This window comes from Aedes aegypti, unplaced genomic scaffold (genome assembly GCF_002204515.2).
Source record: "Aedes aegypti strain LVP_AGWG unplaced genomic scaffold, AaegL5.0 Primary Assembly AGWG_AaegL5_hic_scaff_580_PBJ_arrow, whole genome shotgun sequence".
NCBI lineage: Eukaryota > Metazoa > Arthropoda > Insecta > Diptera > Culicidae > Aedes > Aedes aegypti.
In genome coordinates, this window is record NW_018736259.1 from 1,534 (window position 1) to 28,405 (window position 26,872).

The 26,872-nt window shown below is 36.3% G+C and overlaps 2 long non-coding RNA genes across 2 annotated transcripts; one reads left to right on the forward strand and one right to left on the reverse strand.

The window, feature by feature from the left end:
- Positions 1-1,123: 1,123 nt before the first annotated feature.
- Positions 1,124-7,809, forward strand: LOC110681217. Its single transcript, XR_002503128.1, has 2 exons — positions 1,124-1,232; positions 7,534-7,809. It is a non-coding gene; the product is annotated as an uncharacterized LOC110681217 (long non-coding RNA).
- A 6,067-nt stretch (positions 7,810-13,876) lies between these two features.
- Positions 13,877-15,542, reverse strand: LOC110681216. The gene is made up of 2 exons (XR_002503127.1): positions 15,441-15,542; positions 13,877-15,377 (listed from the first exon to the last, which is right to left on the reverse strand). It is a non-coding gene; the product is annotated as an uncharacterized LOC110681216 (long non-coding RNA).
- Positions 15,543-26,872: the final 11,330 nt, after the last annotated feature.

The window sequence follows — 26,872 nt, forward strand, 5'->3', positions numbered from 1 at the left end:
AAATTCTTTTCAGTACATGTTGATAGACTATTGGTGGGCCACATTATAGACACATTATTTTGATTTTCATATTGTTACCTCAATTTTCTGCGGATTCTATATTATGGGTCCAACAAAAATAAGGACAAACATTTTTTTATACACATTTTCTTTCAATTTCCAAGCGTCGCGACTAATATTTGAATAGTACGCTGTGTCATAAACATCGTAAGAATGCAGCGCCACACATGTCGTTATGACAGTTATATCGGGAACGAGTCACACGTCGCGTGTCCCACACGCGCGTTCCGATTTGGTGGGCGCGCAACAATAGCTTATCGTAAATCTAACCCCGTACACTTAACAGAATTTAATTAAATTTAGTTTTGAATTTTTTAGAAGCATTTAAAAATTGCCTTCATATGCTTTGCCATGTAAAGAAATCGGAGCTTCACGCATAGGGTCAACTGTGGTAATTGCCTTCGTCATCGCGAATGTTTTGTCAGGGATGGTACACAAATTATGTCACGCTAAATTTCAAGTTTTTGGACCCTCCCCCCCCCCCCCTTTGTCACGTTTTTTGTATGAGTTTGACCACCTCCCCCCCCCTTGTGCGTGATGATGATGGCTATCACGCCTACCAAATATTTTTTCGATTAAAGCTTCCATTCACAAGATATTCGAAGTTTTATGCCTTTCCCCATACAAAATAAAATGAGTAAACTTCTGCTGATCAACTGTGAACAAGAGCAAAGCAGGTAATCCATAGTTAGCGAAGCAATCTTGTATTTTAAAATGGAAACATGCCAACAAACTTGCATCTTGTCACCTTTATGGAGAGAAATCGATCATGACGTTACATTCGCTCCAATTCTAGCACACGCTTGATTTATTACGCCTACCTTTTCTCTTGAATTTGATCGAGTCTAGGAAATCGAGCAAATCGATCAAAAAGCTTTCCTTCCGTTATCGAAATGTAACTGTCAAAGCGCTAACGCTTCCCCATCCGATCGATCCGCCCGAGCGGTCAGTCAACGAGAAAAAATGACGTCACCTTCCATTCATAGCTTTTCCACCCATCTCGCTCTCGCTCACGCGTTTTGGTTGGAGGATTTGTGCAACCATCGCGTTCCGAAAGCCGAACCCGCCGAACGCGAGCGACAAACGAAACAACGGTTTTTATTTTTAATCGCATCGCGACCGTTGAGCAAAGTGGATGTGTTTTCGTCGCAAATTAGCGGTATCAATCGTGAGTGAGTAGTGAAGTGCATTTCCGCCCGCCGCACCCCACCGTCGACGGATCTTCCGCCAGGGTCCGGTTTTTATTCGATTTCCGTTGAGTGTGTGTTTGTGCGTGGTATTTTTTTTGTATCTCTTTTTCCTTCCACGGGAACGGCACGACGGCTTTCGGTTTTGGGTCTCGCTCTGGGACGTGTTTTCGGCTGTGTGGAAGCAATGTGAATCCCGTGAAAGTTGAACGGCTCCAAAACAACGCAGCGTCGCTTTAGGGGTTGAATTTCGTGAAAAATTGTACGTGAAACGCAAGAAGGATTATTATTGAGTGAATTTTGACGCAATTTTAGTGTTTTGATGTGACAACCATCAGAGAAGGCGGCAGAAAATAGTGTTCCATCATCAGTTGAATCAAAATTTATCGCAGGGAGAGGAAGAAAACGAAGAACAAAAATTATTCGCGGTTCGCGACGCTCAGTGGCCCCAAAATACAGTGACAAAAACTCATCTTCGTACAGGGCACTGTTTTTACATCAACTCTCAATTGATACATCAAATTTTAAAAATAGTGTCAATAGTAAAGATAATCAGTGTCATCTGTTACAAGACATCAATAAACTGTGTCTAATCTAATTTTCGTACACCTATCAAATGTCGAGCAAACGACGCTTGCAACTAAATTTCAATGTGCTACTTAATTGCTCCTTTACAAAGCTGTTTAGATGCATTAGAAAACATTAGAATAGTTTATAAGTGAGCATTGTTTTAACTTAATAAATTTATGAAAATCACATTTTCAATAAGCTTTGCTATAAAATCCAATAAGACTAACAGAAACTTATATTGGTGTTGATGAAAAATTGCAAGAAATTTTTGTCATCTTGATAATTATTCTGGCATATTATATTTAAACATAGACGAATGCCCCTTCTGGGTAAAGTCTTTCTAAACAAAAAACAAAAATGTATTTAAACTGATGGTTATAGCAAGCCTTATAAAACAAATTGGGATTTATATTACACAAAACTTTCGATTAAGTGTTAACTTTCTGACAAGAACATCAACACAGTTCAAACACTTGGAAAAGTTTTGGTACAATTGATTACAATCAAACCATGTTCCGAAGACTAACAAAAAGAACAAGACTTCTCCCAAATCAATCAGAACAACAAGCTTGTCATCTATAATGCACAAAATCATGGAAAAACTGATTGATCAATATGTTAAATTTTCTTATTTGTTAAAATATCCTCTAAAGAATAATCCATTTGCTTATCTGTCCTTACACGCAATTGTAACTAAAATAGAAAAAAAACGTATGACGCAAAATAAATTTTACTAGCAACTTTTCTAGTTTGATAATGCATTCTCATAGATCTATGACGAGGACAATTTTAAAGCAAGAGTTCGACATATGTATCGTTCAGTGGATTCATTAAATGATAGCAAAACGTAAAAAAGCAAAATTGTGCACGACACTGAAGACGGCTTTACAGTTGAAGTCGAAATACGCGTATCTGGCTACAAGCTCTAGTGGATTTAAATGGTATAGTACTAAATTCGGGTTTTCATTCACTTAAAATTTGATAGTTCATTCATATTTGCTAAAGCGGTGTAAGGATACATTCTTCTTCTTCGCAGCACCAAAAATAATCTACTGTAATGATGTCCAATACAATGATAGACTATAGAAAAAAAGGACTAAGTCTGTATTCTGACGGTATAAAATATATAGACTTCTGTCTGCCATCAGTTCAAAAAAATAGAGCTTCAAGAGCCGAAATCAATCAATCAGGAGTAGAATCCAATATAAAAACTATCTTGAATACGAGAATACTGAAACACTTATACGACAGACCACTTGAAATGTAAAACTTGTATCTAAAACTAACATGAACAAAATAGAATTTAACAATAACAACAACTGTTTGCCATCATTTTCGTTTCAAGGGTCAGAGATGGCGCAGGCAGGATGTCTCTCCCAGAAGAAAACGAAGCGCATGAATTTTGATCGTAGAAATCTTTCTAGGATCAAAAAGAAGGTTCGCCAACGCAGAAGAAGGAGATACCAACAAATTAAATGTGTATGTAAGCGGTATTCCGACGCGGAAGTAACAGTGTGTAACAGTGTGTACGAAACAGTCTAGTTAGAAGAATTTTGCTAAAACTATAATTGAAGAATTGTTTAAAACAGTCGATCACGAGGTGGTTAGGTAAATCAAATTTATTAGAGAACTTCGGCACAATGAAAAGTGGTACTGTTGTGACTGCTGATAGTTTTTATTTATCCAGCTTTTTACGTTAACTATAAAACTGAAAGGGGTTTCTTTCCTACAGATTTTATAGTATGATCTAAGTAAGCTGTGATCTTAAATTGTTGATTGGTCTGTCAACATTTTTCACTAATTGTTTTGCTATTAGGAATCGTTCAATAGTTCAATCGTTTCTCTAATATTTAGCAATTATTCTTAGATATAACATTCCTTTCACTTTATTCTAGGCACCCGGAACAATATGTGCCGATTTTTTGAGACAATAACCAACTTTTCGCGTCAAGCCATAAAGCTAATTTATACTTCCCGTCGTTCCGTCTTCCGTTGACTAATTACTCTCAGCAAAACGGGGAAGATATGGGACGAGATTTTGACAAGGCTGGTTGAATTATAATTGTTTAGACGAATTCCTCAAAAGTCCATGAAAAAGAAGATCTTTATCTAATAAAGTTATGGAAAAAGTATTAATCTGGAGGAGAGATCTAGGAAGCTAATTTGTTTGATCTATATGGTTATTGAAAAGTACCATCATTGACTAATCATATTTGAAAGGATGAGGTTGTCACATCTAATATCAATCTGTTGCGGGCCGCAGAAGGGTTAAAGCACAGAATGATGATAGTATATATATTTTGTAGGATAAGATATATTTAATTTCTTCTAATAGCTTGAATGTAAAATCGATTGGAAATTCCGAATCAATTGAAGAACAGCAATGGTCACAGAGGGAAATGTATTTTTCTAGATAAGTAGCTCCTTCAAACTTTGCATATGATAATGATCAGTTATCCTCACGGAAATATGTACAGTTGTGTTCAGAATAATAGTAGTGAAAGCCGATTTTCATACAAAATGCTCAACTTTGGCATGCTGTAACTTTGTTTTCATATGAGCAATCGGCATGCAATTTTGGCAGTGAACTACAAATATGCTCAAATTCATTATCAAAAAATTTAAAAATTTTCACACTACCGTCTAAAAAGTTAAGCACCAGGTGAAATCGCTCAAAATAATAGTAGTTTTTCTTTTGTAAATTTTTGTTCAGCAACAATTTAGTAAAAAATTGTAATGTCTATACATTTAAAGCTTGGGTGGAAATAGTTGAAACGATGTGTAAAGAAAAATTCTAAAACTCAAAATACAGCAGATATTAAAATTATTAAAACTACTATTATTTTGAGCGATTTCACCTGGTGCTTAACTTTTTAGCCGGTAGTGTGAAAATTTTTAAATTTTGTGATAATGAATTTGAGCATATTTGTAGTTCACTGCCAAAATTTCATGCCGATTGCTCATATGAAAACAAAGTTACAGCATGCCAAAGTTGAGCATTTTGTATGAAAATCGGCTTTCACTACTATTATTCTGAACACAACTGTATCTCCTACTGGATGACCACGAATTAGATTTGAATATGCGGCCGCCGTTGTTCGTTCTTCATCCTAAAATAGCAAACAGTTGAAATTAAATAGAAAACTAACAAATACTTTTCATTTCCATATTCTGGAAAACAACAATGAAAATTTTTGATTTATGTCAATAAAACAGATTGGTTGTACCGGTAGCTTACTTGGATCCGATCATAAAAATAATTATAGTGAATACAAGAAATGTCAGTCAGGGATGATTCAAAAATTATAGCATGCTAGCGTAAAAAGATGGATAATTTGGTAGTCATAATAAGAACAACATGCATGGAGAACAGGGATTGAATCCTGAGAACATTGAGAGAATCTCTCTGTAACTATCATAATATGCAGCACATTATGAGAGACTGTTTATCGTATACTGCTACAACTTTGATCAGATCGGGGGGATAGCAATGCATGATAAAACCCCTCTAAACTAGCTCCAAACCCGGGAGACACTATTGTTATCGGAAGTTCGGAGATTGTGTATCGTACCAGTAAAGCAAAACGCCTATCCCCAACGGTAAACAAGCGAGAAAAATAGGTTTTATCATCGCTCTCTCTTTGGGGCTCTCGTTCGCTGCCCCTATTTATCAGACTTGTTACAACTTGCGATACATTGTTGATCACGGACCGCAACAGATAGGATGTTTTTCTTCGCTTGCTTTGATCTTGCTTCAAAATTAAATGAGAGTGAATTCTGCAATGCCTGATGGAGAAGCATCTCAGGAGCAATTAGCATGTAACAATTAATACGGCGTAGTTAACGTCATGCGGTCGTGTCTTGTACACAACCCTCCCTAATATTTTATGAGAGTTGTGAAACCTGTGAGCACTTGTTATGTAGCTGTGGTACTGTTTTTCAAAAAAGAGCAACTTTTTTGATACGGGAGTTCTACAGTCTTGTGGCCTTTGGGTCCCGGTAAGTTTGTACGTTCAATACGACACACCTAAATCATGCGTTGATAATTACACTGCGGAACAAGTTTTTGTATCAAGTTCCAAAATACCGCTATTTACTTAAGTAGGGGTCGCTAAATCTATTGTCGTTTTCAAAAACGACTTACAAAAAAAATCATAGTATAAATCAGTGTTTTCTACGAGTTTGACGACCTGTAGCAAAACACAAATAAGTGAGATCCACAATTTGATCTTTGAGAACGCAAAAGTTATTTTTGTACAGCTGTGTTATTTTTATAGTAAATTATCACTTTGACAAGGTACATAAAAATCAGTTGTGTATCACAAAAGATCAATCCATGGTCGCAGTGATAATATACATACACAAAAAGAATAAGGATGATTAGAGAGTATATTTGTCAACTTAAAAGCAAATATGAAAGACATTGCTTTGGTATTTTGGAGTAGGATTTGTTATACGGTCAACTCTCCTCTACTCGATATTCCGTATGATCGTCCCTTGGATCGCAGTTTCGCTGGTTTTGTGTTCTATAACTCGATGGTCCTTTCAATATCGAGTTATGGGAGTGTTGGCTGTACTTGTTATACCAAACAAGATTCTATAGTATAGGATGCCGATATCCACTCGTAGCTACGCTTAAACTTGTTATAAGTCTCTGATACGCATTCAACATTCGCAGATATAATTCTTTTTAAAAATGTGTTGTAAAAATGTTACATATATCTGGATTCTATAGCAAAATAATTAAAATGGTTGTATATAATATATATTTATTTATGTTTCAAATACATCCATTTATAAAATTTCCGGATTTTCATACAATTGAACGATGTTTTAATACATGAGCCTTTATAAAAATTATCTAAATTTCATCTCGAGTATTGTTTGTTTGAATTCTGATAAAGATGTGTGTTTTATAGAAACTAATTCAATACTTTTCCATTAAGTATGCCATAGATGAAAGCCACTTGAAACAGTTTATGTATGTTGAATAATTGATACCCCTTCATTATAAACCGAGTATTTTCATTTAAGCTGATTATAAAACGAAGCCAAACTTTGAATTTTTAAGTGTACACGTCTGGAGAATCTGACAACCGTTGCTTGCTGTTGGTGATTTATCGATCAAATTTCCAACGCGAAGCGCTGTTTTTGTTCTCAAGACTTGTGTTCTGGAAAATTCGAGTTGTGGCTTCGTTCTATAATCATCTTAAATGATTTGATAATTTTTCGCCAACTGATGTGATAACAGTGCCCTGTACGAACATGATTATGAGTCACTGTACGTTTTGAACTTGTGGTTCGAGACGCAGATACAGAAAAAGGAAAACGCAAACCAAAAAAGTGGGCTTCAGAGTGTAGTGCGGTGGCGTTTACGTTTTCGTCGCAATCTTTCCAAACTTATTATCTGTTATTGTGTTACAACTTTTAGTGAAGGTGCTCAAAGGGAAAAACTTCGTGTGTTGCATCGAAGATACATGGTCGATGCTAAACTAAAACACAATATCCATTTATGAATGGTTTTAGTTTATCTTTTGCATGAAAAAGCGTCTTGGTTGGAAAAGTGACAACAAAGCAACTTCAAGCAACAATGACACATTTTTTTTCTTGAATGGCTTCCGGGTCGAGTGAATGAATCGAGTGTTGGAAAAGATTAGCCCTATTTTGTATCACAACAATCCCTATTCATAAGAAGTTTTCCTCTTTTTACCAAAAGAAAATTTTCAGAATCCAATAGGAAAACGTCAAGTGCGGAGCAGTTTTATTACATTTTAGTGCGGAAAACTGCGCGTATGTTTTCCCATAAGCGTAGCGCCCCAATCTCGAGTTATTGCTGTAGTGGTGAGCGATTCGTAGTTGTGTAGTGCTGCTGGAGGAAAAATAAAAGAGTGACACCGAAGAAGCATAAGCAGAGAAGAGAGAGAAAAGGAAACAAAATAAGCAAACAGCGAACCGCCACCGTCTTCTTCAGTCATCGTCATTCAAGACGAAAGGTGTGTTGTGTTGTGTAGTGTGGAAGCAGATAGCAGCAGATACCAATCTTCTCGGAGTAGCTGTAGGGAGAATCAACAGCAGCAGCAGAACCTCGCCGGAATAGCTAATAAGGTGCAGTAAACACAAACATTGGGGAAGTGGGTCTCCACGGCGATGCCACTACCACATTCGTTCGGAGGGGGGCACTCTGGAATTTGAGGTCCACTTTTAGGTTTTGAAATTGCAGATACATGCTACAAATATATCTTTGAAATATTATATATTATTTATGATTCCTATTATAAAGGCTAAACTTCTTCTGTTTAACCAAGATTACTTAATTTCAATTTTATGTAAAATTTTAGGGATATTTCTCATACTCAATTAAATTTTTATTAATATATGTTTTGTTCAAAATTAATCTACATTGTGTGACACTTCTGAAATATTGAGTAAAATAAGTTTACCAATTCGATGTTCCAGATGTTTAGGTGTTTCGAAGGTTACTTCAGGAGTTCTTTTAGTTAAGGAACTTCCTCCAAGACCTCTTCAAAAATTTCTATCAATATACCTTTAAGAATTCAACAACCTACTCCAAAGTTCGCCAAATGTTTTACCAGAAATATCTTTAAAAAGTCCTAGGCTCTTCAGTGATGCTTCCATCGGTTTCCTTAAGATTACTTCCTTTTCGTTTAGCACATCTTCAAGAATACTAACAGTAATTTTGTCTAAAGGTGCTTTTAGAGATTCCTCATACAAACTTGTCGTTTAGGATTTCTTTAGGATTTCATTAAACCAGGAATTTCTCTAACGTATTCTTAGTAATAAAATTAATGATGATCTTCGAGCTGTTAAGTGGAATGAAAACAATATGTTTAGTTAAAAAAAATTTAAAAAAGTAACTCAAAAACTTTTTGTATTTTCCCCTCCTTCAGGAGTTTATTAAGAAGCTCTTCGAGCAACTTTACAAAGAAGTCCTTGAAGAATTTATCCAGAATAACTTCTAGGAATATCTCTAAGAAATTGACAATAAAATTTTTCAGAAATTATTGGAAAAATTCCTGGAACAAATCTGGGTGGTGTTTCTAAAGGAAATCCTAAAAATAATCAGTGATTAAATTTGTTGTAGAAATTCCTGACAAATTTCTGCAAAGATCTTTGAAAGAAATCTTGAACTCTTGAAGAAGTATTGAAAGATTGATAGACAAATCGCTAATAATTATTGGAAAAATAATCTATCGAATGCCTGGATAACACAATGCAGGTTTTTTTTTTAAGAAATCGCTCTAAATGCATCAGACGCTATGCCAGAGAATGTGTAGGAGTGGTATGCGAAATTACCTGAACAGTAGTAGTATTTTCTGTTGTAAAACATTAAGTAAAATTGAATGCAAAATCTATAGTGGTAATCCTGGAGAAATTTTCAGAGTAATCGGTGTGGAAATTACTGAGGATAGTAGTCTTGAAGTTCTCCAGGATTTCCTGAGCAAATTCTGCAGCATTTCCTTTAAGTATCCCTTGAAAAAAGAATTTTTGGACTAGTTCTTCTTCTTCTTCTTGGTATTAACGTCCCCACTGGGACAGAGCCAGGCTACTCAGCGTATTGGAAAGAGCTCTTCCACAGTTATTAACTGAGAGCTTTCTTTGCCAAAGCTGCCATTTTCGCATTCGTATATCGTGTGACAGCTACGATGTTCCCAAGGATATATCCATCACGAAAAGATCCTGGACCGACCGGAAATCGAACCCAGACACCTTCAGCATGGTGTTGCTTTGTAGTCGCGAACGCTAACCACTCGGCTAAGAAAGGCTCCCTGGACTAATTCCTTGAATAATTGGCAGACGATTTTCAGATAGATCCCTGGAAGCTATACACCCTCATTCTTGTTTACAGCGGATTCAACTTTCGATCGAATCCTATTTTGAAACTGTTTTCGATCGAAAAAGCATTACGAAAGTAAACAAGACTATAGGTGATAATTATTATTGTATTTTATCAAAGATACTTCATCATTTTGTTGTAATGGCATTCGTGTTTGAGTCTCTATGTAGCGAGTAAATTTCGTTCATTTGAAAATTCTTAGATTTTGCTAGGAGTTTGTTCAACTGACGGACTTCACTCAAACTGGAAACATTGCTACAAAGGTTTATCCAGACGGATCGAATATCTTTCTCGTAAGCCTTGTGAACCGACTGGAACAACTTTAAACCGGTTAAAAGACGTCTGTTGCAACTCCTTCTACATTGTATTTTGAGACTAGGCAGGACGGAATTCCACCATGGAGCTTCCAAGCTTCTTTAAAAGCTTCCATATTATGTAATCCATAATAAAAGATTATGTAGTTTCAACGGCTCCATCCAAGTCACTGTGATTTTAAAACGGACGGAGTGTTTCCATGAAGTTTAGTCGCAACCAATTCAATAAGAAGCTCCCAGTTTGTTGACCAGGGATTTCCAAATCGCAAAGACTTCGAAATTAAGATGTAGCGATGTTTGAAATCATCAACGCATGTGATACATGCCAATTTGCCAACTCGTGACTGATCTTATTCTGACCAGATCTACGATCAGGGTATCTTTAAAGCAATTCTAGAATTTCAGCTACATATTTGTATTAACGGATATTCGTTAAAAAAACGATTCTAATCCTTAACTATTCGGTTTATAATCTAAATTTGCCTAATTAACTATTGCGTAGAACAGGTAAAAGTTAACCAAAATGGTCTCTAAAGTATCTTTTCTTTCCTGCCTGCAATTGATCATGCTGCTATTTCCATTTGTTCTAGATAAATCTTTAGACATTTTAGGATTTTTTTTCTCAGATTCCTAGAGGAAAAGCTTTATTCTAGCCATTTTTACAGAAATTTCTCTGGAATACTGTCAGAGACTTCTTCATAGACCCGTGTAGGAATTCTTCTGGTGATATTACGACCAAGTCTCTCAGAAATTCTGCCACTGGCGTTTCAAAGGATGCTTAGATGAACTTCTTCAGAATTTTATCTAGGAAATCCCTAAATTTCAACAAAGAACATTTCCCATGAGACTTTTTCAGGGTTTGCTCCAGATATATTTTATAACTAGTGCTTCCACTGATTTTCCCAGTTGTTGCTATAGAAAAACTTCTAAAGACTCCACCGCTAAAAAATGTTGTAAATTAAAGTTTATTTTCATGCACATATTTGGAGCATCAAAATGAACCTAAAATTCAACGACCAATCCATTATTTTTCAATCGAATTCGCTTTAAATTTACACGATCATGTGATATTCAAATTGAATGTATTTTCATTTAAGTTTTCATGATGCTGTAACAACACACGAAATTGATTTATTTTCACAGTAGACTTCAGTTTACATCACGCTGAAATTTAAATATTTTTTTTCTGTGTCCTGCAGGAGTTCTTCCAAGAAAAATCCACAAATAATCATTCCACATTTTTTAGGAGTTCGTTTACGAATTTTCCAGGAAGATCTACAATAATTCTTTTGTTGAATTCTCCAGTTATGCATCCATGCATTTTCATATAGATTTCTTCATTAATTCATCTCTATTTATACCCAAGAAATTGTTCAGGGTTTATTTAAGGAATTCGATATTCTATAACTTGATGGATTTTTTTGTCTCTTCAAGTTTCCATACATCGTGCTCTCCATATATCGATATTACTATAACTTGTTGTCTCCACTAGTCGATGTCATATGAGAGGTAATTTTTTGTCTATAACTCGATATCTATATTAAAATTTAATTTGTGGAAACGTGGTCTGATTCTTGGTTGGAGGGAGAAATACTTGCAAGTTGGAAAACATAAAAATTATAAAAAATATTGTCAGTAAAAATAACGTGATATTTCGAGCATTTCGAACATAGTTTACAAATAAAATACTATCAACAAAATAATATTGCTTTCTTCCAGAAGTGATATATATGTATTGGTAACACTGATCGGATCTCGTAAAAAGTTCGCATTATCATTTATTGATGGAACATTTTTAAACCATGAATGGTGCTTCCCTTTCTTATATTCATGAGCTAATAAAAGTGAAGATTTTTGCGAAAATTACGTTTACCTTATACGTAAAGTTGACAACTTTTCGAAACAATTATTTTAATGGTTAAGGATGACACCAAACATTCATGACTCACATAAGTTCTGTAAACGATTTGAGCAAAGAAAATGCGGTTCTTACTAAAAACTGCATCGCCGAAAACGATTCCGTTGTCAAAATTTTCATAAGTATGTTCAATTAGGCAACATTATCGAATTACTGGTAAGAATGTAAATTTTACTTAGGAAATTGCCTGCCTTTAGGCGTATTCCGTGATGCGAGGTGTTTTTAATTTTAAAATAACTCAAAAAGTAAATGACTTGTAAGCATTTGGCCTTCATATTCGGCTTCAGGGGCCATGATTTGAGTAAGTAACGACATTTTCAATATTACCGAACGTTGTTTACATAAGTGATCAATGTTACCCTGCTAAATAAAAAAATCGCCTAAAACATTTTTGTAAACATTCTTAAATCGTTCAAAAAACAAAATAAAGTATATATTCACGAACTATAGGTGGCAGTACTTGTTTTAAAAATATAAAATTTGCAACATTTGCTTTTTCAAACGAAATACAGTGGGATTCCGTTTTTGGCAACAAAGTTCAAATTTTCAGTTGCCAAAAACAGAACCGTGCCAAAATCGGAACCCATATTTCAAATTTTGTTTTTCAATTATTGGTTTTGAAAACATCATTACAATGTTATTACATCATTTTTATGGAATCATAAGGCTTTGAGACTTCGAAAAGGTTCACTTCGAAGTATTTTTTCGAAGGGTTATACTATGCTATGAATCTATAGCCCCGTAATGTTAAATCTGGCAAACGTTTTTCTGGTGGCGTTTTTACGCCTCAACGTCTTCAATCATATTTAGAAGCTTTATGTATTTTTTGTATAAAAGGGCCTTGTTAAACCAATAATCGCATAAGTGACCTTTATTCAAGAACTGGACATTTTTTTAAAACTATGAAAGAACACGAAAAAAATATTTTTGTTTTCTTATAAAGGCGTATTTACGAATCAAAAGCGCTGGGTATTTCAAAACGGCATTAGCTTTTTTTTAATTGAATGAACATTTAAAATCAGTTTAACTTTTGGACGTAAAATTTGAAAAATTCGGTAAGTTTAGAATTGCTCTTTCAATTTATGTTTCTGGTAAAGTAAAGCATTTTATAATGAACGGTTGACTGCAATTAAAAGGGCAAACATAAAGATGAATGTGACTTGTAATTCTGTAGAATTTAATTTTTACTTGAAATAATTTTTCATTGAGCTTGATATATGAGTGAAGAAGGGTGTCACCCAGACTAAGTTTTAAAAAAAGAACTTATTCGATCTACTGCCTAAAACGAACTGAACCTTTATTCAATTATTAATTACGATCAAACCTCACTACCTATTGCAATGCTTATGCTGTTGCTGTGGAAGAACTGCTGATGCCGCGGGTCCAAAGGGCTGTGGCTTCGTTTAGTGGTCTCGTTCGGTGGTTGTTCGCGTAAATGCTACCTATGTTGTCGGGTGATGAAATGCTGATGCTAGACTACTGTTTCCGTTCTACTAGCTGGGCTATCGTCGTCGGTGTGGTGGACGTCGTCGTTGTTGTTGTTGTTGCCGGGAATGATGAAAATGATGATACACCAATAAAGCGATTGGTGTATGGATGATTGTTGAGGATCGGTAAGGGTTCGATCTTAACTACTCCCCCTTTTGGAGACGATTCGTCCCGAATTGTACTGGTCTCAGGTTTAATTTCTGGTTTGCTTTTAGACTCCATGGATGCTCCAATATGAAGAGATATCTGTCTGCGTTTTCTCGAAATCCATGAAAGACCTGCAACGATACTTAGAAGGAAACATATGGTCGACATACTTAGAGATGTGTATGTCTGAATTTTGTGTTCCTTTGTTAATGTTTAATCCGATGTCTATTATGGATGTGAATTTCTTCTATATTATTCTGGATTTCCAGGGTCTGTTCATTGATATGTAAACCATCTAATGGCATAACAAATGTCGGTTCTGATTTGTTTGCTTCGACATTTGAGAACTTGGTGCCATTTATTATGACAGAGCAATTGTGGAACTCTATCAAATACGTTCCAGATAAGTTTCGTTTTGAAAGACCACAATTCGATTCGATTTCTGTGTTATTGATGTTTTTAGCGACAAGGTAATTGTCCATGATCGCTTTGATCTCCGTTGATTGATAGCATTTTACGAAAGTACAGTTTCCTGATAGTCCTCTTAGTAGGTTTGAGTAGCATAGGTCGCCGGTTATGTCCTCTAGGCTGCTTAGATTGCACAGCCTTGTCCTTTCGATTCGCAGGCAATCCTTCTTGATGAAATATGTTCTGTTGTCGCTTTGCAAAGCAGCATTAGCAGGAAGTTTTAAAATTTTATCTACTACTGGAAGAGGTTCTAGGAAAAAATGTGTGTACATAGCTTTTTCTATTTTTGGAATTGACACAACAAATATTAGTTTTGAATGGTTATAAAATGCTGACAATTCTAAATATTCATAAATTTGATCTAAACTGTTCGTCCTAATGTTTTGTTCTTCTAATATATCTGAAACAAATCCTAACTCTTCAATTGAAAGTATTTGTTTGGGAATAATGTTAGTTCTTGCTAACTGAATTGATTAAAAAATGTCTTCTAAATGTGATTTAAGGTTGTCTAAGTTGTAATTGATTTTCAAAATTTCTCTAAATAATTTAAAGTTTTTGTTGGTTTCGTTTTCAAATCTAGCTGATATAATGTTTTTAGTTATTTCACTCTGTTGTTGATTTAAACGGTTGATAATGGAATTGATTCTATTTTGGAGTTGTAGATTAATTTTAAGCTGTTCGTTGTTTTCGTTAATAAGTCTTTTGTTCTTGATCTGCAGTTCAAAAATATTTTTCGAAATTTGTTCATAGTCGTTATGGTCCATATTTCCTGTAATTCTTTTTATTCCAGTTCCGAGAAAATTAAATAATCCTCTTTTATTTCTTTGCTTTGGCCGAAGATTATTGAATAAACTGTGAACGGTTCCATATTTCGATTCTAAGATTTCAAACATATCAGTAAAATTTGAGAATGTCCGTATTCCTTGGATATTAGCAAGCAATTTTCTAAAAATAGGTTCGTAATTATCCAGTTCTAGGATATGAAACAATCTGTGATTGCCTATTTTTATAAAACTGTTGCCAGTTTCTATGGTTAAAAGACCGGGGTTTTGTTTGAGATTAATGACGTGGATGGATTGTGGTTGGGATAGCTGAGTAAGGAATGTGGTTGTTATCAGGATATTCCAAATAAACGTCATCTAAAAAGAGAAAACAAATGAAAAAACACATTAGAGATTCTGTGGTGTTACTTTCGGATTCGTCGCAGTTTTTCTTTATGCAATTTTCGACTTAGGATATCTTTGTACGTGTGTTTCCGGTTAGATCGTACTCGCACTTGTTGGTAGCGGTCCTTAATTTTCGACTTCACTCCTTGGATGCGGTTATATGCCAATTCGTTTTGTTTTAGTTTTGGCGGATCCTCTCGCTTCCTGTTGTGGTACAGATTCTGTGAGTTTTGTGTCTTGGTTAGTTGTACTTGAACTTCGTCGTACAACTTGTCACGAAGTTCAACAAGGCGTTCCATTTCTATCGGTCTCTCCTGTCCATTTTTGGCTGCATATAAAATTTCCCGTGGTTTCATGTTGGTAGCTGTATGGATGCTGTTATTGTATAAAGAACATGCGATTAAAAATTTTTCTTTGTTTGACACTTCACCGTATTTGTGTTTATTAGCGTTAAAAATTTCGGTTATTGTCGAATGAAATCTTTCGACTATTCCGTTTGTTTGACTGTGGTTCGAAGGAGTAAAATATTGTTGTATGTTGAGATCTGAGAGTAGTCCTCGAATTTCGATAGACTTAATTGCTGGTTCGTTATCCGAGACAATCAAGCTTGGAGTGCCGTACAGTGTTATGTATTTTATTATCGCCTTTCGTATATCCGCAATTGATCTTGATTTTATTGGGATTAATGTTCCATACCTTGTGAACTTGTCTACTACAGATAAAAACAAATTTGGTTGAGCGATGTAGATATCTATGTGAATAATTTCAATGGGTTGTTTCGGTATAGGGGTTTCACCAAATTTAATTTTGTAAGGTTTTCTCTCGTATTTTGCTTTATTACAAGTATCACATAGGATGATGTACTTCCTAACTTTCCTTTTCATATTAGGAAAAAAGAATCTCCTTTTTATCTCCTCCAGATTTTCACGAATACCTCTGTGAGCTGTTTCGTGGGTATCCTCGATAATTGAGTTTTGATCTTCTAAGTTTGGTAGATCAATGAGAATTTTTTGTGATATGCAGAGTTTGAAAGTTTTGCATCTACTAAAATAGTTTTTGTATATAATTTGTAAGGATTGTATCACGTTTTCAGGACACATAATGCAGTTTGATCGTCTGGGATCCATGTATTCTTTCAAAATTCGAATTAAAAGTGGTACACCAAATGTTATTTTCGTAATAGTTCTTCGGTACACACGAGGGAAAATTTCTTCGTATGTCTCAGATTCGTTAGGGTCCATTTTTAAAATAATTTGGTTGTGAAAAAAATTTATTGGTTTTTCTGTACATTTGATGAATTCAGAGTCATCTGTATCAGCAGAATGCACTGAACAGTCGTCTGAGTCGGAATCATCTTCGTTCACGTTGATATCATGTGTTATCCTCGATAGAGCATCAGCGACAACGTTTTGCTTACCGGGTCGGTGTTTTATTTCAAAATCATATTCTAATAACTGTAGACGCCATTTAACTAGTTTTGTATTGGGTGTTTTGAGGTTTAGTGCGTATGTTAAAGGTTGGTGATCCGTGTATAATGTAAATTTTCTACCAAAAAGGTAGGGTCTAAAGTATTGAGTTGCCCATACGATCGCTAATAATTCTTTTTCTATTGCTGAATATCTTTCTTCGGTTTTCGTCAATGTTCTAGACGCATATGCTACGGGTCTGTCTTGTCCAATAGCACCTTGGGATAGAACGGCACCTAGAGCAAAATTACTAGCATCTGTGGTTAACACGAATGGTTTTTCGAAATCTGGATATTGAAGGATATCGCTTTGAGTTAAAAGTTTTTTGCATGCAACGAATGTTTTTAAAAAAATATCTGTGTGCTCTACGTGTTCGCCTTTCCTCAGTTGAGCAGTGAGAGGTTTTGTTATTCTGGCGAAATCGCGAACGAATCTACGATAATATCCTAAAATTCCTAGAAAGCCTCTTAGTTCTTTCTGGTTTTTGGGGATAGGCCAATTTTGAATTGCTTCGATTTTGCTTGGATTTGGTTTAACGCCATTATCTGTCACAATATGGCCTAGAAATGCCACTTCTTTCTTAAGGAATTCACTTTTATCTAGCTGTATTTTGAGGTTTACTTTTTCCAATGCCATAAATATTTTTGTCAAATTTTCAATATGTTCTTGAAGAGAAACAGAAAAAATAATAATGTCATCCATATAAACAAGACAACATTTTCCAATTAGGTCACGGAGTACGTGATCCATGACACGCTGAAAAGTTGCTGGAGCATTTTTCAGTCCAAATGGCATTCTTAAGTATTCGTATAATCCATGTTCTACGGAAAAGGCTGTTTTCTGGATATCATCTGGGTGAACTTCGATCTGGTGAAAGCCAGATGCTAGGTCCAATGTTGTGAAATATTGGCATTTTCCTAGTTTGTCTAATATTTCGGTTATGTTGGGTAGTGGGTATTTGTCATCTATAGTCTTTTCATTAAGTTTTCTATAGTCGACTACTAATCTCCACTTCTGTTGTCCAGATGCATCTAATTTCTTTGGTACGATCCAAATTGGAGAGCACCAAGGAGACGTGCTGGGACGTATGATGCCTTGAGACAGCATCTTAGAAACTTGTTTTTGTACCTCCTCTTTATGACAATAGGGGTACCTGTGGCTTTTTGCATGAACGGGTAGATCGTCTTTGGTTTCTATTCTATGTTTAATGACGTTCGTAAAGCTTAGATTGTCACCTTCCAAATAGAAAACACTTGGAAATTTCGAAATCAAATTGATCAATTTTCGCTTCTCTTCTATGTTTAAATGGTCGATTCGAAGCTGATTTTTCAATCTAGGATCTATTGATGTGTTATCAAATACGTATCCAGGTTCATAATTTTCAACTTTTTGCACTACTTCAAAATTATTCAATTCAGAGAAAATGAGTCGATTAGGGCTGATTTTCACTGGAACTTCACAGCAATTTTTCAAAAGAACTGTAGCTTTGTTGTCTTTTGCTGTGTAGAGTCCTGGTAGAATCATTACTTCGTCTGTTAGAGGAAGTGGATGTTCGACGAAAAAGTCGCCATTCGGTACATTCGTTTTTAGAGGTAATGGAATTTCTTCATATGCATTTAGATTGCAACTAAATGAATCGGGGTATTTTCGAAGCATGTTAACTGATGTAGTAGGGAGTTTGAGAGTATTAGATGAGGTTAAAATTTCTGCTTTTAGATTTCTGAGTGATTCGTATCCAATCAGTCCGTCGAAGTATGGATGGAATTTCAAAGCGTAAAAGGTTAGTGGTTGGTTAAACATTTCGATTTCAACACATTTGTTAATGTTGTGTTTCCCATTGATACTTTTGACTCCTGTAGGTGTACAGTTTTTCAGAAAACATGTGCTAATTTTGTCAGGATCCACGTAGTTCTTGTTGGCACCAGTGTCAACTAAAAACTTTAGTTCGCCAAATTTAGTTTTCATTTTTATATAGGGTAGAAAATTATTACTGTTCATGTTTCTGGTATTTCGGGCAATTCCATCTGAAAATTTAAGGTATCACCCTCTGGTTCAGTAACGGGTTGTTCTTCGGAACTATTATTGATATTAACTTGTTCATAATTAGTTGCATCATATTGGTAACAGTTAGATGGCTCACTATATTGACCGTAGTAATCGATTGGTTCTGTCCAATTTACTTCATGAAAATTTGGTCTATTCATATAATTTACTTTTAAACTTCTCAATGACTGGTCGATTTCTATTGGAGTGGGTTTTGGAGGACGATAGGTTCCGGGAGGAGGTTTACTAAATTGGTTAGGATTTCGGTTGAATGGATTGGATGGGCCAGGTTGTTGTGGTCTTTGAGAATGATTTGGTTGACTGGGAGAAAATGTACGTTGAAATGGTACTTGAGGTTGGAATGGAGAGAACTGTTGAGGGGTGTGCTGTAGTTGTTGTGGACGTTGGATTGGTGCGACGCGTTGGAATGGATTAGTTTGGATTGGGTAACTTGGAAACGAATTTTGTGTTACCGGAGTTTGCTGAAATCTTGAAAATGGGTTTGAAAATTTGTTTTGAAATTTGTTCCTAGTAGGGACAGGTGGGGTATAAGATTTTTGTTTGTGATAATAAAAGTTTCTTTCTTCAATACATCGTCTTAAAGCGTCTTTCAACGATGTGGGACATTGAGCACGGATGACAGTGCCTACCGGTTCATTGAGCCCTGCAAGAAACACTTTCAGGCCTATTTCCTGGTAAAATAGATTTTTCGCGGCTCTTACGTCACTGTTGTGTTCGTTTAAATTTAATTGATTTACCATAAGGGACAACATAAAAGTTATTTCCTTATAGAAATCTTCAATCTCCTTATCCGCTTGTGTAATTTTAAACAGGTCCTTTGTGAGAGATACTTCATCTCTTTTGTCGCTGTAGTGTGTAATCAGACTGTTTTTAATTTCGTCCCAGTCTGTGCTAGTGCCATAAAATTCTAGAACATTGTCAGCGTCTCCTATAATTTTGGATCTGATGGCAAGAAGCCATACAGTGTAAGCTGGAGTGTTCTTGACCTTTGAAATTTCAGGCATAAGATCATCAATAGATCTTATGAATGAGTGTAACTTAATGGGGTTACCATCAAATGGTGGCAACATCCTGATAATTTGGGGGGTCTGAAGGGCTCGCAAGGCGCCTTCTACCGAGTTTTGTTGCTGAACAACAGCGGCTTCTTTTGCAATTGATTGTTGGTGCGTAGCGAACGCTTCCAACTCTGCTATTCTAGAGTCGCGTTGTTGCATTATGCCTATTAATTCTCTGATCTGGGTTTCTAACTCCCCGACTTGGATAGTGATCAAGTCGCGGTTCTCGTCAAACTTTGCCATTTTTCACACTTGAAGTTAAAATTGATAAAAAAAAAATCCTTTCAAAAAATGGTAAAAAAGAAAAAATACAGGTGAAGAGAATTTATGTTTTCTAGGATTTAAAAAAAAATCCTTTCAAAAAATGGTAAAAAAAAATACAGGTGAAGAGAATTTATGTTTTCTAAGATTTTTGTTTTAAATAAAAAAAGCTAAATTAATTATTTTTCTATCACTGTAATGGATATTTTTTTCTTATATTTTGTTATTTTGATCATTCACTTAAATCACTCTGATAATCACTTATATAAAAAAGCTTATTTCTACTTACGGTTTTATCCGATGTTCCCTCGGATGGTTAAATTGTCCGATATTCCCTCGGATGGTTCGATTGTCCGATATTCCCTCGGATGGTTCGATGTCTTCTAGCAGGTGTGAAGCTTCGTTAAAGATGATTTTGGTGTCTCGGTAAACCGCCGGTGCACTAAAATCTGTAGTTTAGGTGTTTCCTCCTTTGCTCTTCGGTAAGCCGCCGATGATTTCGGATAAGAACACTTTTCACTACACTTTAACTACTCCACGCTAGAACTGCCGACTGCGCCAGTGAAGAAGGGTGTCACCCAGACTAAGTTTTAAAAAAAGAACTTATTCGATCTACTGCCTAAAACGAACTGAACCTTTATTCAATTATTAATTACGATCAAACCTCACTACCTATTACAATGCTTATGCTGTTGCTAAGCATAAGCATAAGCATAGATGACCGTACAATTCGTAGTTGCTACTCCGTGATTGACCAGAACAATCGAAGTTGCACAGGGAATTAATGAATGGGGCTTGGGATTAGCTTACCATTCTTCAATGTGCACAAATCGAGAGCTCAAATTTTAAAAGTCAATAACGGCGCCGGCCACGTCCTTACGGTCATCGGGGAAGGGAAGGAATGTTAGTGTGACTACCGTTGTTACTAGAGACCGAGATCACCTCTGCATCTCCACGGTTGTCATGGACAGGATATTGGGTTAGTGGGTAAGGTATAGATCTGGGAGTCACCAATGGTAGGTGATGCGATCCATTATATAATTACGCCTAACCGAATTCGCGAAATAATTCGATAATCGCATTGTACGCCGGACAAGTGTTCATCGCTCGCCCTCGCAAGAGCAAGCGATACGATCAATAGATCAAACACAACTAACGGATCACGCAACTTTCCACTTCACCCGACCGACGCGCGACATGTTTGATTCTGCCCTCATCGCCCGCCCCCGCAGGAGCAAGCGTCAAGGTCGAAGGATCAAACACAACTAACGGATCACGCCACTTTTCACTTCACTCGACCGACGCGTGACATGTTTGATCCTGCCCTCATCGCCCGCCACCGCAGGAGCAAGCATCAAGGTCGAAGGATCAAACACTACAAACGGATCACGCCACTTTTCACTTCACCCGACCGACGCGCGACATGTTTGATCCTGCCCTCATCACCCGCCCCCGCAGGAGCAAGCGTCAAGGTCGAAGGATCAAACACAACTAACGGATCACGCCACTTTTCACTTCACCCGACCGACGCGCGACATGTTTGATCCTGCCTCCATCACCCGCCCCCGCAGGAGCATGCGTCAAGGTCGAAGGATCAAACACTACAAACGGATCACGCCACTTTTCACTTCACCCGACCGACGCGCGACATGTTTGATCCTGCCCTCATCACCCGCCCCCGCAGGAGCAAGCGTCAAGGTCGAAGGATCAAACACAACTCATTACAATGCTTATGCTGTTGCTGTGGAAGAACTGCTGATGCCGCGGGTCCAAAGGGCTGTGGCTTCGTTTAGTGGTCTCGTTCGGTGGTTGTTCGCGTAAATGCTACCTATGTTGTCGGGTGATGAAATGCTGATGCTAGACTACTGTTTCCGTTCTACTAGCTGGGCTATCGTCGTCGGTGTGGTGGACGTCGTCGTTGTTGTTGTTGTTGCCGGGAATGATGAAAATGATGATACACCAATAAAGCGATTGGTGTATGGATGATTGTTGAGGATCGGTAAGGGTTCGATCTTAACTTATGTTTTACACCTACCTCATGAAATCAACTGAAATTTACAGGATCCTGTTATGAAACCTCAAGAACCTTATAGGAATCTTCAGGTTCTCATAAGAAATATACAGACAAATGCTTGAGCTCTGAAGCATCTTGCCAAGCATCCGCAGGATCTTGCATAGAGTTCTCAGGATCTTGCTAAGGATTTTGCTAAGAGTTAATATCTTGGAATTCCGCACGATGTTGCTGAAAATTCTCAAATCTCCGATGAAAAAACATTTTAAGTTTATTATTATTAGGCTACCACTAGCACACCTCAAATTCCTCTGGGAACCTTTTCAAAACACCCAAGCTTTCGCCGGGAATATTAAAAATACCACTAGAAATTCGCATTATCCCGCTTAAAATTTACAGGACGCCCTAGTATTTATTAGTAATTACCAGATTTTGGACATAATTCTCCATAACCATTTATACACTCTAAGGATCCCTCAAGAAGCCTTCAGTGTCCACTTGGAATCTGCAGATATCCTCATGAATTCGTTAAAATTTCTGGAAAGTCCCGCAAGAACCAAGAATTCCTTAAGGATTCTCCAGGGTACAGTTAGGAATCTTATAGACTCAGCTCGAAAGGAACATTTTGATGATGTTAAGACACGTATGCTTGATTACAGAATTCTGGATCGTCTCTTAACAAATCTAACGCCATACAGAGTCCATAGAAAAAAGGAAACGTAGCTTTAAATAGTTGATGCAGAGAGATCAATATACACACCAATACCACAGACAAATAGTTAAAACACTCTCAGTCGTATTTATCGCACACTTCAATGATGTTATTGATAATAAATTGTAGTTTGGACTGTATTCGCATTTGCCATGTTATTTAATGAAATTTATTAAAAGTTATGATGCACGACATTTTGCTGTACATATTTGTATCGATTCTATGACACTACCCCGAACGCCACTACCCCGAATGCCACTACCCCGAACGCCATTACCCCGAATGGGTCATTACCCCGAACGCCACTACCCCGAATGGGTCACTACCCCGAACGCCATTACCCCGAATGCATAACATTTTGAGACTTATGCTAGATAGAAAGCGGGTACGATTCCTTATGAGTATTTAACGAGTTTGGTTCAACTATGTATTTTTCGAATATTAGAAGATAAAAAAACAGCTAGTTTTTTAGCATTTTTTTTTTTTCATACTAAGTTTTGTTTGGATTTGTCCTCTAATATTGGTAAGATTCACACAGCCACATTCCAATGCTCTGAAGAACAGCCAATTCCAAAAAGAAGGGTGAATTTATTATGAAAAGGATAGCTATAATATGCATAAAACTAGAATGCAGTAGTCTCTTATTGGACGTCGGTACCCACTTTTTTTACTTATTTTTGTAGGTGTTGAGCTACTAGCATTAAGATCTTCTTAAAGATTTTGTTTCGTAAACGATGATGATGGAAGATCACACTGAGAAAGTCGCTGCAAGTGTTGTTCTATGGAAACCGCTTAAAGACTAACCTGATAGACAATCGTTCCGCTATGGCAAGTAAACGTTAATACACTTGTATTTGTTCGAAAAACGACGGCCTCTGAGTGCCGCTACAGTCAAAACGTTCGTTGATCGTTGTAATGATCTCTAATTAGAATTTCGATGAGATAATCTCAAAAAATATATAATTTTATTCAAGACAATGAAGAAATTATGATGGCAGGAAAGTTGTGAGCAAACCCATAAGATACCTGTCTGTTTTAAGCTGTTCTATATGGAAATATTAGTGACTAGCTTATCAAACGAATACTTGAAAGAACAGCCTATTTAAGAAAGAAGGGCAAATTTCTGGAGAAATGTTTGTACCTATGACGTCACAACGAGATTCTTTGGCACATCCTATAATCATAGGAAAGAAAAATATTTGTTTCAAAACCAAATTGAGATATGAACACCATTAGGAAGTCCAAATACCGGTGATCACGCAGCTGTTCAGAAAGACCTGATTGAGGGTTATGGGTTCGAATTCCTCCGGTGCCGATCTCATGCATTAAACATCTCCTTGGCGTCCCTGGGCATAGAGGCACATGTACAAGAATGGTAAATTTACAAGGAAATCTCTCAGTCATCAAAACGCTTATTTTATTTAAAGCCCATTCACAAATTTCATAACGCTGAAGGGAGCAAAAATGTTTGTGGATGGTTGTCTTCAAAATGTTACAGCCCATACACAATATGTAGAATTTCCATACAAAAAATGGTACGATGGGGTGGGTGTCAAAAATGGCAATTTTTGGCGTTAGGAAATTTGTGAATAAACTCGTGAACTACGAAAGTGCTCCCTGAGCTGATAAACAGGCACTGTCTCAGAAAGAATGAGAGGAAGATAGTTTCCAACAAGATATTTCGAAAGAATAGCTGACATATAAAAGAAGGGAAAATAGTGATGATCATTTTACCGACGAATTTTACGAGCCATGAAATACCAGTTTTCATTAGAGACGCATTTTTGCCCTCTAAACAAGATACTGCACTATATTTCATACTATTCGGGGTAATGGATCATTCGGGGTAGTGGCGTTCGGGGTAATGACCCATTCGGGGTAATGGCTTTCGGGGTAGTGACCCATTCGGGGTAGTGGCGTTCGGGGTAATGGCGTTCGGGGTAATGGGATGGAGCCATTTGTATCTATTATAGCGGTGTGTTTTTACATGCGCTATGTTTGTAAATCCATAACTATAAAGACAGTGAGCTAAAAAGATGAGACAAGATTTATGATTGTAACTCTGTGTGAGTCATAGATTATGCTCTTATGTCGGTGCTGGTGCTTTGTTCAAACAAGCTGTTCCAAATCTGAAGAAAAGTGTGTTTTATTGTATCACCTACTAGCAGACTCAAGTGGGCTGGACACTCAATATGAATGCCTAAGAAAAGAGTCTTTAGTTGAGATACTGGTGGAGATTATTGGCCTCATGAAACGTTGTCAATGTATGACCAATGACCATTCTGAAGTAAATAAGCGCGTACGCGAGTCCTTAGTAGTTGATGAGATTTGGGGAAATATCGAAGAAAATGGAGCTCTGGAATGTAATCGGTGTGGAGGTGACATGCTGTTCAAATGACTAAAGCAACAGACACGATAATATTTACAAAAAAATACAAATTTTAATGGTATTGAAAAATGTTGCCAAAAACGGATCCATTTTGTTGCCAAAATCGGGGGGTGCCAAAATCGGAGCATGCCAAAAACGGAATCCCACTGTATTTTAGAAATATTAAAAAAAGATCAATGTTACCCCGGATTACGGTACATAAATTCGTGCCAACGATTTTGTGTTTCTTTGTGTCGATATATTCTACAACTCGATGATTCTATAAGCCGATGGTCCCTTGAATATCGTGTTATGGAGAGTCGACTGAATGTTTAGTATTCTTCCTGAAATTCCTCAATAAATTTCTTAAGGAAAAAGTCTTTAAAGCCATTAGAAAGACTTCTAAGCATTTTAATGGATATCTATGGAACTTGTTTATGAAACACGCCTCCTAGGTGACTAATTTCTGACTGACTAAGGCAAATTTTAAAAGCTTTCAAGTGATACGTTTCCCAAATAGTGTCCGGAATTTTAAGATGCTCGGAAGACAGTTCCTGAAGGTGTTCTTAGATAAATTTCAGATTGAAATGCTAAAGAAATCCTGAGCAAGAAATTTTGTTGCCAATTTTAGAAAATCTTTGGAGAAAGTACTGGTTGACTTCTTGAAGATATTCTAAACGGGTTTCTTCGTGGAAGGCTTGAAAAACGATGGCAGAATCATTCAATAAATTCCTAGACGAATTCTTAATAAATTTCTGATACAAGTTTTGGATGAATTATAGAATCTCTGAAGTAAATGAACTTCTGAAGAAATCTTCGGAGTATCAAATATTGGACAAGTATTTGAATGAATTCCAAAAAAAAAAAAAATGAAAAATACTTTCAGTAATACGAGAATTGTTACTTGTCGTAATGTCATGGGGGGGTTCTCAAAAAAAAAAAAAAATAACGTCCTGAAAATATTCTTTAAGATCCCTTTTGGGTTCTTGTTTGGTCTCTTATTTTAGGCAAGAGGTCTCTAAAGTTTCTATTTTCTTGATCGCTACCAGTCCCATATGTTTACCTTTTTTTTCTAGAAGATGTAAAGTAACACAGCGTAACAGAAATGACATTTTAGCGTGTCTCAAGGATCAAATTATGTGTCTAGTAGATTTGGAGTTGCTGAATCTGATGCCATTCTCAGAAATGTTCCAGCACGTCACAATTTTTAGCTACAGGTCGTCAAAGTTGTATAAAACACTGGTTTTATTGATGTTTACATGAAATTTAAAGTACAATTTATCTAACTTTTTTGTAATCTAATACACCAAACATGCAAAATGGAACTCGAACTTTCATTTCAGATATAATTTGATTCAAATTGCACGATTAAATTTCGATTTAACCGATTTTTTCAACATGCTTGCAGTCTCCATAGAAAATACTTCGTTACTTCTATATGGCAAAATACAATAATATTCCAAACCATCAAAAGATAACTTTTCCGCATCGAAAGTATAATAAACTTTGATGAAAAGTATTGTTTTACGCATAAATTTTGAATTCTGTGACAAATTAAGCAAATATATAGCCGTACAAGCTGGCAAACTTGCATGCAAGTTGGCTGAAATAGTCAATTTTCGCATTTTCAACAGTCTATATCTCAAAAACTAGACGTGTTATGATATTTCTGAAAACGGCAATGGATTCAGCAAGCCTTAATTAAGTGAATAGTGCTGGAGACAAAAACGTGTTCCGCAGTGTAATCCACGTATTACTTAAG